The sequence below is a fragment of the Pseudorca crassidens genome, chromosome Y, assembly GCF_039906515.1.
Source record: "Pseudorca crassidens isolate mPseCra1 chromosome Y, mPseCra1.hap1, whole genome shotgun sequence".
Lineage (NCBI taxonomy): Eukaryota > Metazoa > Chordata > Mammalia > Artiodactyla > Delphinidae > Pseudorca > Pseudorca crassidens.
This window is the reverse complement of record NC_090318.1, coordinates 13,377,901-13,394,135: the sequence shown is the minus strand read 5'-3', so window position 1 is coordinate 13,394,135 and position 16,235 is coordinate 13,377,901.

Sequence of the window (16,235 nt, the reverse complement as noted above, 5' to 3'; positions counted from 1 at the left end):
TGCCTCAATTGTCAGCCTATACCAGAACACACAGACACACACACCTCCCACTCTGACTCAATGCACAACCTATACCAGCGTGCACACACACTCACATGGCACAGTGAATCAAGGCACAATTTTACCAGCACATGCACACACACCTCAGAGTGATTCAAAGCTCAGCCTATACCAGCAAACACACACACACAAACACAGACATGCACAGATGCAGGCCTCACTGTGACTCAATGCACAGCCTATACCAGTACACACACACACACACCAACACGCACTCACACATGGCTCACTGGTACTCAATAAATCGCCTATACCAGCACACACACACACAGCGCACTGTGACTCAATGCAGTCTGTATCACCCACACTCACACACACACCCATGAGTCAATAAAGCCCATACCAGCACAATAAAGCCCATACCAGCACACAAACTCACATGCACACACACACACACGAGACTGTGACTCAAAACGCTTCCTGTACCAGCACACACACACACAAACACCTCACTGTGACTCAATGCACAGCCTATACGAGCACACACATACACACACAGCTCAGAGTGACTCAATACAGAGTCTATACCAGCGCACACACAGACACACAGCCCACTCTGTCTCAACTGTCATCTAGTGCCAGCACACACACACACACAAACACACAAACACACACAGCCGTTCAGGTCAAAGTGGATAAAACCACAGTCCACACCATCACAGCACACACACACCGCACTACTCACTGTGACTCAATGCACAGTCTACACCAGCAAATACACACACACATACACAAACAACTCCCACACATTCAACTGTGACTCAGTGCTCTGACTATACCAGCTCCCCACACACACATGGTTCACTGTGACTCAGTGCACAGCAAATAACTGTACACACACACCCCTACACACACATATTGCTCAGTTTGACCTAACGAACAGTCTGTAACACCACATACACACATGCACACCTCAGTGACTCAATGTTCAGCCTGTACCATCACACACACACACGCATACACAAATACACGTACACACACTAATACGGCTCGCTGTGATTCAATGCACAGCCTATAACATCACACAGAGACACCCATCACTGTGACTCGAACTGCAGCTTGTACCTGCACATACGCACACAAAGACCCACCTTCTGTGACTCAATTCACAGCCTACTGCAGCATACACACAGAAAAACAACCATCACTGTGATTCAATGCACCGCCTATACCACCATACACACAGAGCTCACTGTGAATCAATGCACAGCCTATAGAAGAACACACAAACACTCACACATACCTGACTGTGACTCAGTGAACCACCTATAGCAGCACACACACACACACACAAACATACACTGCTCATTGGACTCAATGCACTGCCTAAACCAGCACACACACACACAAACACACACACACATATGACTCACTGACTCAATGCACAGCCTGTACTGGCACACACACAAGGCTTACTGTGACTCAATGCAGAGTCTACACCAGCATACAAACACATGGCTCACTGTGACTCAATGTAATGCCTATGCCAGCACACACACACAGAGACACATGCATGGCTCTCTCTGATTCAATGCACGTACTATACCATCACAAACACACACACACGCACAGTCACTGTGACACAACGCAGACCCTATACCACAACACCCATGCAAAGACACATATGCACGGCTCTTTGTGACTCTATGCACACCCTATACTATCACATACACACATTCACACATGGCTCATTGTGAATCAGTGCACAGTCTGTAGTTCCAGGTATACACACACAGACACACACCTCAGTGACTCAATGCAAAGCCCATACCATCACACACACACACACATACACACACAGCTCACTGTGAATCAGTGTACAGTCTTCAGCTCCATGTACATACACACACAACACACCTTAGTGAATCAATGCAGAGACCATACCAGCATACACACACACATACACACACCTGAGACTCAATGCTCTGCCTATTCCAGCACACACACACACACAGGCACACACACGGCTCACTGTCATTCAATACCAGCCTGTACCTGCACACACACACACTCTCACACACACCGCCGTGTGACTCAATGTAGATGATACCACCACACAGACACACAGACACACACACACACCTGTCTGAGACTCAATGCCAAGCCCATACAAGTAAACAGACACACAAAACAAAGGCTCACTGAGACTCAATGAACAGTGTATACTAGCACATACAAACACATGGCTCAATGTGAGTCAATGCATAGCCTATACCCGCACACACACACACAGAAACACACCTTAACATGTCTCAGTGTACAGACTATAGCAGTACACACACACACAAACACACACCGTTCAGTGATTCAATGCAAATCCCATATCAGCATACACATACACATACACTCACCTAGGTGTGACTCAATTCTCAGCATATAGCAGCACACACACACACCTTACTGTGACTCATGCAGACTCTACAGCACCAAATACACAACACTAACACAGGGCTGTGATTCAATGCACAGCCTATAACACCACACAGAGACACCCATTACTGTGACTCAAACCACAGCCTTTACATGCACATACACACACAAAGACACACTTTCTGTGACTCAATACACAGCCTACTGCAGCACACACACACACACAAACACAACCATCACTGTGACTCAATGCACCTCCTGTACCAGCTTACACACATACCTCACTGTGAATCAATGCACAGCCTATACAAGAACACACAAACACTCACACATACCTGACTGTGACTCAGTGAACCACCTATAGCAGCACCCACAAACACACACAAACATACATGATTCACTTGGACTCAATGCACTTCATATATCAGCACACACACACACACACACACATATATGACTCACTGACTCCTTGCACAGCCTGTACTGGCACACACACAAGTCTTACTGTGACTCAATGCAGAGTCTCCACCAGCATACAAACACATGGCTCACTGTGACACAATGTAATGCCTATGCCAGCACACACACACAGAGACGCATGCATGGCTCTCTCTGATACAATGCATGTACTATACCATCACAAACACACACACACACACACGCACAGTCACTGTGACACAATGCACAGCCTATACCACAACACCCATGCAAAGACACATATGCACGGCTCATTGTGACTCTATGAACACCCTATACTATCACATACACACATTCACACATGGCTCATTGTGAATCAGTGCACAGTCTGTAGTTCCAGGTATACACACACAGACACACACCTCAGTGACTCAATGCAAAGCCCATACCATCACACGCACACACACATACACACACAGCTCACTGTGAATCAGTGTACAGTCTTCAGCTCCATGTACATACACACACAACACACCTTAGTGAATCAATGCAGAGACCATACCAGCATACACACACACATACACACACCGGAGACTCAATGCTCTGCCTATTCCAGCACACACACACACGGCTCACTGTGGTTCAATACCAGCCTGTACCTGCACACACACACACTCTCACACACACCGCCGTGTGACTCAATGCAGATGATACCACCACACAGACACACAAACACACACAAACACCTCTCTGTGACTCAATGCCAAGCCCATACAAGTAAACAGACACACACAACAATGGCTCACTGAGACTCAATGAATAGCGTATAGTAGCACATACAAACACATGGCTCAATGTGAGTCAATGTATAGCCTATACCCGCACACACACACACAGAAACACACCTTAATATGGCTCAGTGTACAGCCTATAGCAGTACACACACACACATCTTACTGTGACTCATGCAGACTCTACAGCACCAAATACACAAACACTAACACAGGGCTGGGATTCAATGCACAGTCCATACCAGCAAAGGCACACACACCACACCACACTGTGACTCAATGTTCAGATTATACCAGCACACACACACGGCTCACTCTGTCCTAGTGCACAGAATATAACATCACACACACCCCCCACACTGTGACTCAATGCACAGCCTGTACCTACACATACACACACACACAGCTCACTGTGACAAAATATGCAGCCTATACCAGCACACACACACACACACCCTCAATGTTACACAATGGGCAGCCTATATCAGAACATGCAGACACACACACACATCACTCTGACTCACTGCACATCCTATACCAGTGCACTCACACACACACACATGGCTGACTGTGAATCAATGCACACTCTGTACCAGGACACACACACACACACACACATGGCTCCCTGTGACTTACTGCACAGGATATGCTAGCAGACATACACACACAGAGAAGCACATACGGCAAAATGTGAGTCAATCCACAGCCCATACCTCCACACACGCACACATACTGACACTCAAAAACACAGCTCAGTGTGATTCAATGCAAATCCTAAACTAGAAAGTGCACACACACAGACACAAACCTCCCTATGAATCAGTGCATAGCATATAACATCACACACATACACCTCACTGTGACTCAATGTGCTGCCTCTACCTGCACACACACACACAAAAAACTCAATATGACTCAATGAGCAGGCTGTACCAGCACACATATACACACATGTGCACACAGACCTCAGTGTGCCTCAATTGTCAGCCTATACCAGAACACACAGACACACACACCTCCCACTCTGACTCAATGCACAACCTATACCAGCGTGCACACACACTCACATGGCACAGTGAATCAAGGCACAATTTTACCAGCACATGCACACACACCTCAGAGTGATTCAAAGCTCAGCCTATACCAGCAAACACACACACACAAACACAGACATGCACAGATGCAGGCCTCACTGTGACTCAATGCACAGCCTATACCAGTACACACACACACACACCAACACGCACTCACACATGGCTCACTGGTACTCAATAAATCGCCTATACCAGCACACACACACACAGCGCACTGTGACTCAATGCAGTCTGTATCACCCACACTCACACACACACCCATGAGTCAATAAAGCCCATACCAGCACAATAAAGCCCATACCAGCACACAAACTCACATGCACACACACACACACGAGACTGTGACTCAAAACGCTTCCTGTACCAGCACACACACACACAAACACCTCACTGTGACTCAATGCACAGCCTATACGAGCACACACATACACACACAGCTCAGAGTGACTCAATACAGAGTCTATACCAGCGCACACACAGACACACAGCCCACTCTGTCTCAACTGTCATCTAGTGCCAGCACACACACACACACAAACACACAAACACACACAGCCGTTCAGGTCAAAGTGGATAAAACCACAGTCCACACCATCACAGCACACACACACCGCACTACTCACTGTGACTCAATGCACAGTCTACACCAGCAAATACACACACACATACACAAACAACTCCCACACATTCAACTGTGACTCAGTGCTCTGACTATACCAGCTCCCCACACACACATGGTTCACTGTGACTCAGTGCACAGCAAATAACTGTACACACACACCCCTACACACACATATTGCTCAGTTTGACCTAACGAACAGTCTGTAACACCACATACACACATGCACACCTCAGTGACTCAATGTTCAGCCTGTACCATCACACACACACACGCATACACAAATACACGTACACACACTAATACGGCTCGCTGTGATTCAATGCACAGCCTATAACATCACACAGAGACACCCATCACTGTGACTCGAACTGCAGCTTGTACCTGCACATACGCACACAAAGACCCACCTTCTGTGACTCAATTCACAGCCTACTGCAGCATACACACAGAAAAACAACCATCACTGTGATTCAATGCACCGCCTATACCACCATACACACAGAGCTCACTGTGAATCAATGCACAGCCTATAGAAGAACACACAAACACTCACACATACCTGACTGTGACTCAGTGAACCACCTATAGCAGCACACACACACACACACAAACATACACTGCTCATTGGACTCAATGCACTGCCTAAACCAGCACACACACACACAAACACACACACACATATGACTCACTGACTCAATGCACAGCCTGTACTGGCACACACACAAGGCTTACTGTGACTCAATGCAGAGTCTACACCAGCATACAAACACATGGCTCACTGTGACTCAATGTAATGCCTATGCCAGCACACACACACAGAGACACATGCATGGCTCTCTCTGATTCAATGCACGTACTATACCATCACAAACACACACACACGCACAGTCACTGTGACACAACGCAGACCCTATACCACAACACCCATGCAAAGACACATATGCACGGCTCTTTGTGACTCTATGCACACCCTATACTATCACATACACACATTCACACATGGCTCATTGTGAATCAGTGCACAGTCTGTAGTTCCAGGTATACACACACAGACACACACCTCAGTGACTCAATGCAAAGCCCATACCATCACACACACACACACATACACACACAGCTCACTGTGAATCAGTGTACAGTCTTCAGCTCCATGTACATACACACACAACACACCTTAGTGAATCAATGCAGAGACCATACCAGCATACACACACACATACACACACCTGAGACTCAATGCTCTGCCTATTCCAGCACACACACACACACAGGCACACACACGGCTCACTGTCATTCAATACCAGCCTGTACCTGCACACACACACACTCTCACACACACCGCCGTGTGACTCAATGTAGATGATACCACCACACAGACACACAGACACACACACACACCTGTCTGAGACTCAATGCCAAGCCCATACAAGTAAACAGACACACAAAACAAAGGCTCACTGAGACTCAATGAACAGTGTATACTAGCACATACAAACACATGGCTCAATGTGAGTCAATGCATAGCCTATACCCGCACACACACACACAGAAACACACCTTAACATGTCTCAGTGTACAGACTATAGCAGTACACACACACACAAACACACACCGTTCAGTGATTCAATGCAAATCCCATATCAGCATACACATACACATACACTCACCTAGGTGTGACTCAATTCTCAGCATATAGCAGCACACACACACACCTTACTGTGACTCATGCAGACTCTACAGCACCAAATACACAACACTAACACAGGGCTGTGATTCAATGCACAGCCTATAACACCACACAGAGACACCCATTACTGTGACTCAAACCACAGCCTTTACATGCACATACACACACAAAGACACACTTTCTGTGACTCAATACACAGCCTACTGCAGCACACACACACACACAAACACAACCATCACTGTGACTCAATGCACCTCCTGTACCAGCTTACACACATACCTCACTGTGAATCAATGCACAGCCTATACAAGAACACACAAACACTCACACATACCTGACTGTGACTCAGTGAACCACCTATAGCAGCACCCACAAACACACACAAACATACATGATTCACTTGGACTCAATGCACTTCATATATCAGCACACACACACACACACACACATATATGACTCACTGACTCCTTGCACAGCCTGTACTGGCACACACACAAGTCTTACTGTGACTCAATGCAGAGTCTCCACCAGCATACAAACACATGGCTCACTGTGACACAATGTAATGCCTATGCCAGCACACACACACAGAGACGCATGCATGGCTCTCTCTGATACAATGCATGTACTATACCATCACAAACACACACACACACACACGCACAGTCACTGTGACACAATGCACAGCCTATACCACAACACCCATGCAAAGACACATATGCACGGCTCATTGTGACTCTATGAACACCCTATACTATCACATACACACATTCACACATGGCTCATTGTGAATCAGTGCACAGTCTGTAGTTCCAGGTATACACACACAGACACACACCTCAGTGACTCAATGCAAAGCCCATACCATCACACGCACACACACATACACACACAGCTCACTGTGAATCAGTGTACAGTCTTCAGCTCCATGTACATACACACACAACACACCTTAGTGAATCAATGCAGAGACCATACCAGCATACACACACACATACACACACCGGAGACTCAATGCTCTGCCTATTCCAGCACACACACACACGGCTCACTGTGGTTCAATACCAGCCTGTACCTGCACACACACACACTCTCACACACACCGCCGTGTGACTCAATGCAGATGATACCACCACACAGACACACAAACACACACAAACACCTCTCTGTGACTCAATGCCAAGCCCATACAAGTAAACAGACACACACAACAATGGCTCACTGAGACTCAATGAATAGCGTATAGTAGCACATACAAACACATGGCTCAATGTGAGTCAATGTATAGCCTATACCCGCACACACACACACAGAAACACACCTTAATATGGCTCAGTGTACAGCCTATAGCAGTACACACACACACATCTTACTGTGACTCATGCAGACTCTACAGCACCAAATACACAAACACTAACACAGGGCTGGGATTCAATGCACAGTCCATACCAGCAAAGGCACACACACCACACCACACTGTGACTCAATGTTCAGATTATACCAGCACACACACACGGCTCACTCTGTCCTAGTGCACAGAATATAACATCACACACACCCCCCACACTGTGACTCAATGCACAGCCTGTACCTACACATACACACACACACAGCTCACTGTGACAAAATATGCAGCCTATACCAGCACACACACACACACACCCTCAATGTTACACAATGGGCAGCCTATATCAGAACATGCAGACACACACACACATCACTCTGACTCACTGCACATCCTATACCAGTGCACTCACACACACACACATGGCTGACTGTGAATCAATGCACACTCTGTACCAGGACACACACACACACACACACATGGCTCCCTGTGACTTACTGCACAGGATATGCTAGCAGACATACACACACAGAGAAGCACATACGGCAAAATGTGAGTCAATCCACAGCCCATACCTCCACACACGCACACATACTGACACTCAAAAACACAGCTCAGTGTGATTCAATGCAAATCCTAAACTAGAAAGTGCACACACACAGACACAAACCTCCCTATGAATCAGTGCATAGCATATAACATCACACACATACACCTCACTGTGACTCAATGTGCTGCCTCTACCTGCACACACACACACAAAAAACTCAATATGACTCAATGAGCAGGCTGTACCAGCACACATATACACACATGTGCACACAGACCTCAGTGTGCCTCAATTGTCAGCCTATACCAGAACACACAGACACACACACCTCCCACTCTGACTCAATGCACAACCTATACCAGCGTGCACACACACTCACATGGCACAGTGAATCAAGGCACAATTTTACCAGCACATGCACACACACCTCAGAGTGATTCAAAGCTCAGCCTATACCAGCAAACACACACACACAAACACAGACATGCACAGATGCAGGCCTCACTGTGACTCAATGCACAGCCTATACCAGTACACACACACACACACCAACACGCACTCACACATGGCTCACTGGTACTCAATAAATCGCCTATACCAGCACACACACACACAGCGCACTGTGACTCAATGCAGTCTGTATCACCCACACTCACACACACACCCATGAGTCAATAAAGCCCATACCAGCACAATAAAGCCCATACCAGCACACAAACTCACATGCACACACACACACACGAGACTGTGACTCAAAACGCTTCCTGTACCAGCACACACACACACAAACACCTCACTGTGACTCAATGCACAGCCTATACGAGCACACACATACACACACAGCTCAGAGTGACTCAATACAGAGTCTATACCAGCGCACACACAGACACACAGCCCACTCTGTCTCAACTGTCATCTAGTGCCAGCACACACACACACACAAACACACAAACACACACAGCCGTTCAGGTCAAAGTGGATAAAACCACAGTCCACACCATCACAGCACACACACACCGCACTACTCACTGTGACTCAATGCACAGTCTACACCAGCAAATACACACACACATACACAAACAACTCCCACACATTCAACTGTGACTCAGTGCTCTGACTATACCAGCTCCCCACACACACATGGTTCACTGTGACTCAGTGCACAGCAAATAACTGTACACACACACCCCTACACACACATATTGCTCAGTTTGACCTAACGAACAGTCTGTAACACCACATACACACATGCACACCTCAGTGACTCAATGTTCAGCCTGTACCATCACACACACACACGCATACACAAATACACGTACACACACTAATACGGCTCGCTGTGATTCAATGCACAGCCTATAACATCACACAGAGACACCCATCACTGTGACTCGAACTGCAGCTTGTACCTGCACATACGCACACAAAGACCCACCTTCTGTGACTCAATTCACAGCCTACTGCAGCATACACACAGAAAAACAACCATCACTGTGATTCAATGCACCGCCTATACCACCATACACACAGAGCTCACTGTGAATCAATGCACAGCCTATAGAAGAACACACAAACACTCACACATACCTGACTGTGACTCAGTGAACCACCTATAGCAGCACACACACACACACACAAACATACACTGCTCATTGGACTCAATGCACTGCCTAAACCAGCACACACACACACAAACACACACACACATATGACTCACTGACTCAATGCACAGCCTGTACTGGCACACACACAAGGCTTACTGTGACTCAATGCAGAGTCTACACCAGCATACAAACACATGGCTCACTGTGACTCAATGTAATGCCTATGCCAGCACACACACACAGAGACACATGCATGGCTCTCTCTGATTCAATGCACGTACTATACCATCACAAACACACACACACGCACAGTCACTGTGACACAACGCAGACCCTATACCACAACACCCATGCAAAGACACATATGCACGGCTCTTTGTGACTCTATGCACACCCTATACTATCACATACACACATTCACACATGGCTCATTGTGAATCAGTGCACAGTCTGTAGTTCCAGGTATACACACACAGACACACACCTCAGTGACTCAATGCAAAGCCCATACCATCACACACACACACACATACACACACAGCTCACTGTGAATCAGTGTACAGTCTTCAGCTCCATGTACATACACACACAACACACCTTAGTGAATCAATGCAGAGACCATACCAGCATACACACACACATACACACACCTGAGACTCAATGCTCTGCCTATTCCAGCACACACACACACACAGGCACACACACGGCTCACTGTCATTCAATACCAGCCTGTACCTGCACACACACACACTCTCACACACACCACCGTGTGACTCAATGTAGATGATACCACCACACAGACACACAGACACACACACACACCTGTCTGAGACTCAATGCCAAGCCCATACAAGTAAACAGACACACAAAACAAAGGCTCACTGAGACTCAATGAACAGTGTATACTAGCACATACAAACACATGGCTCAATGTGAGTCAATGCATAGCCTATACCCGCACACACACACACAGAAACACACCTTAACATGTCTCAGTGTACAGACTATAGCAGTACACACACACACAAACACACACCGTTCAGTGATTCAATGCAAATCCCATATCAGCATACACATACACATACACTCACCTAGGTGTGACTCAATTCTCAGCATATAGCAGCACACACACACACCTTACTGTGACTCATGCAGACTCTACAGCACCAAATACACAACACTAACACAGGGCTGTGATTCAATGCACAGCCTATAACACCACACAGAGACACCCATTACTGTGACTCAAACCACAGCCTTTACATGCACATACACACACAAAGACACACTTTCTGTGACTCAATACACAGCCTACTGCAGCACACACACACACACAAACACAACCATCACTGTGACTCAATGCACCTCCTGTACCAGCTTACACACATACCTCACTGTGAATCAATGCACAGCCTATACAAGAACACACAAACACTCACACATACCTGACTGTGACTCAGTGAACCACCTATAGCAGCACCCACAAACACACACAAACATACATGATTCACTTGGACTCAATGCACTTCATATATCAGCACACACACACACACACACACATATATGACTCACTGACTCCTTGCACAGCCTGTACTGGCACACACACAAGTCTTACTGTGACTCAATGCAGAGTCTCCACCAGCATACAAACACATGGCTCACTGTGACACAATGTAATGCCTATGCCAGCACACACACACAGAGACGCATGCATGGCTCTCTCTGATACAATGCATGTACTATACCATCACAAACACACACACACACACACGCACAGTCACTGTGACACAATGCACAGCCTATACCACAACACCCATGCAAAGACACATATGCACGGCTCATTGTGACTCTATGAACACCCTATACTATCACATACACACATTCACACATGGCTCATTGTGAATCAGTGCACAGTCTGTAGTTCCAGGTATACACACACAGACACACACCTCAGTGACTCAATGCAAAGCCCATACCATCACACGCACACACACATACACACACAGCTCACTGTGAATCAGTGTACAGTCTTCAGCTCCATGTACATACACACACAACACACCTTAGTGAATCAATGCAGAGACAATACCAGCATACACACACACATACACACACCGGAGACTCAATGCTCTGCCTATTCCAGCACACACACACACGGCTCACTGTGGTTCAATACCAGCCTGTACCTGCACACACACACACTCTCACACACACCGCCGTGTGACTCAATGCAGATGATACCACCACACAGACACACAAACACACACAAACACCTCTCTGTGACTCAATGCCAAGCCCATACAAGTAAACAGACACACACAACAATGGCTCACTGAGACTCAATGAATAGCGTATAGTAGCACATACAAACACATGGCTCAATGTGAGTCAATGTATAGCCTATACCCGCACACACACACACAGAAACACACCTTAATATGGCTCAGTGTACAGCCTATAGCAGTACACACACACACATCTTACTGTGACTCATGCAGACTCTACAGCACCAAATACACAAACACTAACACAGGGCTGGGATTCAATGCACAGTCCATACCAGCAAAGGCACACACACCACACCACACTGTGACTCAATGTTCAGATTATACCAGCACACACACACGGCTCACTCTGTCCTAGTGCACAGAATATAACATCACACACACCCCCCACACTGTGACTCAATGCACAGCCTGTACCTACACATACACACACACACAGCTCACTGTGACAAAATATGCAGCCTATACCAGCACACACACACACACACCCTCAATGTTACACAATGGGCAGCCTATATCAGAACATGCAGACACACACACACATCACTCTGACTCACTGCACATCCTATACCAGTGCACTCACACACACACACATGGCTGACTGTGAATCAATGCACACTCTGTACCAGGACACACACACACACACACACATGGCTCCCTGTGACTTAGTGCACAGGATATGCTAGCAGACATACACACACAGAGAAGCACATACGGCAAAATGTGAGTCAATCCACAGCCCATACCTCCACACACGCACACATACTGACACTCAAAAACACAGCTCAGTGTGATTCAATGCAAATCCTAAACTAGAAAGTGCACACACACAGACACAAACCTCCCTATGAATCAGTGCATAGCATATAACATCACACACATACACCTCACTGTGACTCAATGTGCTGCCTCTACCTGCACACACACACACAAAAAACTCAATATGACTCAATGAGCAGGCTGTACCAGCACACATATACACACATGTGCACACAGACCTCAGTGTGCCTCAATTGTCAGCCTATACCAGAACACACAGACACACACACCTCCCACTCTGACTCAATGCACAACCTATACCAGCGTGCACACACACTCACATGGCACAGTGAATCAAGGCACAATTTTACCAGCACATGCACACACACCTCAGAGTGATTCAAAGCTCAGCCTATACCAGCAAACACACACACACAAACACAGACATGCACAGATGCAGGCCTCACTGTGACTCAATGCACAGCCTATACCAGTACACACACACACACACCAACACGCACTCACACATGGCTCACTGGTACTCAATAAATCGCCTATACCAGCACACACACACACAGCGCACTGTGACTCAATGCAGTCTGTATCACCCACACTCACACACACACCCATGAGTCAATAAAGCCCATACCAGCACAATAAAGCCCATACCAGCACACAAACTCACATGCACACACACACACACGAGACTGTGACTCAAAACGCTTCCTGTACCAGCACACACACACACAAACACCTCACTGTGACTCAATGCACAGCCTATACGAGCACACACATACACACACAGCTCAGAGTGACTCAATACAGAGTCTATACCAGCGCACACACAGACACACAGCCCACTCTGTCTCAACTGTCATCTAGTGCCAGCACACACACACACACAAACACACAAACACACACAGCCGTTCAGGTCAAAGTGGATAAAACCACAGTCCACACCATCACAGCACACACACACCGCACTACTCACTGTGACTCAATGCACAGTCTACACCAGCAAATACACACACACATACACAAACAACTCCCACACATTCAACTGTGACTCAGTGCTCTGACTATACCAGCTCCCCACACACACATGGTTCACTGTGACTCAGTGCACAGCAAATAACTGTACACACACACCCCTACACACACATATTGCTCAGTTTGACCTAACGAACAGTCTGTAACACCACATACACACATGCACACCTCAGTGACTCAATGTTCAGCCTGTACCATCACACACACACACGCATACACAAATACACGTACACACACTAATACGGCTCGCTGTGATTCAATGCACAGCCTATAACATCACACAGAGACACCCATCACTGTGACTCGAACTGCAGCTTGTACCTGCACATACGCACACAAAGACCCACCTTCTGTGACTCAATTCACAGCCTACTGCAGCATACACACAGAAAAACAACCATCACTGTGATTCAATGCACCGCCTATACCACCATACACACAGAGCTCACTGTGAATCAATGCACAGCCTATAGAAGAACACACAAACACTCACACATACCTGACTGTGACTCAGTGAACCACCTATAGCAGCACACACACACACACACAAACATACACTGCTCATTGGACTCAATGCACTGCCTAAACCAGCACACACACACACAAACACACACACACATATGACTCACTGACTCAATGCACAGCCTGTACTGGCACACACACAAGGCTTACTGTGACTCAATGCAGAGTCTACACCAGCATACAAACACATGGCTCACTGTGACTCAATGTAATGCCTATGCCAGCACACACACACAGAGACACATGCATGGCTCTCTCTGATTCAATGCACGTACTATACCATCACAAACACACACACACGCACAGTCACTGTGACACAACGCAGACCCTATACCACAACACCCATGCAAAGACACATATGCACGGCTCTTTGTGACTCTATGCACACCCTATACTATCACATACACACATTCACACATGGCTCATTGTGAATCAGTGCACAGTCTGTAGTTCCAGGTATACACACACAGACACACACCTCAGTGACTCAATGCAAAGCCCATACCATCACACACACACACACATACACACACAGCTCACTGTGAATCAGTGTACAGTCTTCAGCTCCATGTACATACACACACAACACACCTTAGTGAATCAATGCAGAGACCATACCAGCATACACACACACATACACACACCTGAGACTCAATGCTCTGCCTATTCCAGCACACACACACACACAGGCACACACACGGCTCACTGTCATTCAATACCAGCCTGTACCTGCACACACACACACTCTCACACACACCGCCGTGTGACTCAATGTAGATGATACCACCACACAGACACACAGACACACACACACACCTGTCTGAGACTCAATGCCAAGCCCATACAAGTAAACAGACACACAAAACAAAGGCTCACTGAGACTCAATGAACAGTGTATACTAGCACATACAAACACATGGCTCAATGTGAGTCAATGCATAGCCTATACCCGCACACACACACACAGAAACACACCTTAACATGTCTCAGTGTACAGACTATAGCAGTACACACACACACAAACACACACCGTTCAGTGATTCAATGCAAATCCCATATCAGCATACACATACACATAC